Genomic DNA, 2500 nt, shown 5'->3' with positions numbered 1-2500 from the left:
TGGCCAGCAGGAGTGCTTCCAAGGATGCTGCAGGCCCGGAGACTTGGTCGACCGCGTCCGGCGCCTCATGCGCAGGCGAGAGGTCCGTTCTGAAAAAAAAGCACAACGAAGAACCGAACTCGCACGAACAGGCACATGTCGCACCCAACCGGCTCGGCCCGGATGCGAAACGAGCGAGATGTGGCTCAGCAGATGAGAGTCGTGTTACAGAGAGAGATAAAGAGAGAGCGAGAAGAGAGTTGAATGTTCGCTCACAGAGAAAACGTTTCGGTTGGCTTGAGACAGGGGCGGCCCTGGCATGCTTGGTCTTTTCGGTCAGCTGGTCTGCGGTTGCATGACGGGCAGAGCAAGGTAGAGGTGTCCTGGCTTTTGATACAAATGCCTCGCCTTCGTCTTTCTGCTGCCTACTGCCGCTCCACACCGCACGACCCCCGCTGTTCGTTGGTCCTGTGTGACCTTGGCCTGCGGTCCTTCTTTCGTCTTGCGTCTCGTCCAGTCTTGTGCGTGTGGCTGTCTCTCGCTCTCTCTCTCTCTCTCTCCCTCGCCATTGCTCCCGCTGTTTTCCCCGCACCGCACACTGCTCGTACGGACCGGCAATGGACTTGCCACCGTCTTGCAACATTACACCGCAGTCGAATTAAGGGAGCTTCTGCGGGCTCGAATGTTGCCTGGCGGCTCGTCGTCGGGGCCTCGGCGAACGGCCACTGTGAGCTCCGCAGGGACTGAACCGGTGATGCATGCCCGGCATTCTTTCCCCACGCGGTGACACTTTGGTCGCACTAGTCACTCTCCCTTTACTTGTACAGGGTACCTGAAACTCTCCCCCTGCGGCTCCCACGAGCTGGTGTTGTCTGGGGGCGGCGGTTTAAAGACTCGAGTGTCTGTTGGTCTGTTGTCGAGACGTGTTGTTGTTGTTGCCAGCTTGCAAGGCAACGTTCGAGAGAATGTACCTGACGCCCCGCGGTCGTCTGCACCCCACAGCGGGGTGCGTCCTGGGTTGGCTTGTACGCCACTCAGTTCGTTTTTTTGCCTGCTTCTTCAGCTTCTTCTCGTCCTCCCGGCCAACGGTGGCAGCAGAGACACTGCCTCTCTTGATCGTGGCGCGTGTCGGCCGGTGGGCTCAGGCGTTGACCCGAAGTGCGTCGCCTCGCGAGCGCCCTGACTTAAAGCAATCTCGGTGCAACCCTTTCATTTGATGATCGACTGATATACACCTCCGGGCCGTTGCAGGCTGGGGCTTCTACGCGACCCTCGTTGGAAGGGAGGAGAAGCATTGGGCGGTCCGGGCTTGGCCCTCCGGGGAACAAAAGCAAGCCGAAAAAAAAAACGAACAACTCTTAGCGGTGGATCACTCGGCTCGTGCGTCGATGAAGAACGCAGCTAGCTGCGAGAATTAATGTAAATTGCAGGACACATTGATCATCGACACTTTGAACGCACTTTGCGGCCCCGGGTTCCTCCCGGGGCTACGCCTGTCTGAGGGTCGCTTGTACGATCAATCGCACTCGCCTTTGCCATCGGGTGAAGGCAGGAGCGCGGCTGGGGTGACGCAGAGGCCTGTTCCTCTTTGTACCCCAAATTGCAGACCTGGAGTCTCTCCGCCTTGGAGAGTTTGATCCTTGTCCTTCGGTGTGGTGGGCATGTCTGTCCTGGCGTCGCGGTCGGGCACGGTCGGGGCCAGCCTTTCCAGCACGGCTGTCGTTGGGTTGCAAAAATGATTGACCGCGTCGGTGTTAGGATTGGTGCACCTTGCCGAGGCATCCTCCTCGGGGCAGGGTTGTCTCTCTGGAGTTTGAAGGTGAGCACAGAGGTGAACACAATGGCTTGGCTGGTGGTGTTCCGCAGAGAGAGAGAGAGGACGAGGTTGGGCTGTCTTTGGCTGCAGTGTACTGGTTTGTACCGAGGGTATCTTGAAGTAGCGACGTCGCTTGCCGTGCTGTGGGCTGGCTTTGCATCCGTTTGGTTCTGTTGGCGGTTTGCCCAAGAGCCTCTGCGGTGCCTTGTGTTGTGCTGGACCTCTGTGTCCTGCCACACGTGGCCCGCTTAGATCTAGCACACTTGCCGACCGCTGAGCGTGCGTCCAGGTCAGTCCCCCGCGTACGTCCTGCTGGCCGTTGCTGCTGCCTGCTTTTATCCTCCTGCACTCCTTGCTGCCCAGCCATTGCTTCTGGCCTTACTCTCTCGCTTCGCTGTCGCCTGTCCCTCTGACGCTCTCTCTCACTCTCTCTCCCTGAATTGGGACTCCAGAACGGTGTGAGCCGAGCCCGGGCTCCAGTGCACCGCAAAACTCCTCCCCCTGTCCGTTCGCCTGTACTATCCCACCCGGGTTAGGTTGGTCTCGAGGACGCCAACAACGGGCGGGCGGGCGTGCGTGCGTGTTGTTGTGCTGGAGCTAACTTTCTGCCTACGACCTCAGATCAGACGTGACAACCCGCTAAATTTAAGCATATTACTAAGCGGAGGAAAAGAAACTAACAAGGATTCCCCTTGTAACTGCCAG

General features: G+C 58.5%; 2 non-coding genes across 2 annotated transcripts in view; both read left to right on the top strand.

Moving 5' to 3' along the window:
• The first annotated feature begins 1332 nt into the window (after window positions 1-1332).
• Window positions 1333-1486, top strand: LOC139241140 (5.8S ribosomal RNA). Its single transcript, XR_011588787.1, has one exon. It is a non-coding gene; the product is annotated as a 5.8S ribosomal RNA (ribosomal RNA).
• Window positions 1487-2407: 921 nt separating this feature from the next.
• LOC139241158 (28S ribosomal RNA) overlaps window positions 2408-2500 on the top strand; it is a 3755-nt gene continuing 3662 nt past the window's right edge. Inside the window, exon 1 of the ribosomal RNA XR_011588800.1 lies at window positions 2408-2500. This exon is cut by the window's right edge and continues 3662 nt beyond it. This is a non-coding gene — a ribosomal RNA (28S ribosomal RNA).

This window comes from Pristiophorus japonicus, chromosome Y, assembly GCF_044704955.1.
Source record: "Pristiophorus japonicus isolate sPriJap1 chromosome Y, sPriJap1.hap1, whole genome shotgun sequence".
NCBI lineage: Eukaryota > Metazoa > Chordata > Chondrichthyes > Pristiophoridae > Pristiophorus > Pristiophorus japonicus.
Note: the sequence above shows the minus strand (reverse complement) of the source record. Positions and strands in the feature narration are given on the sequence as shown.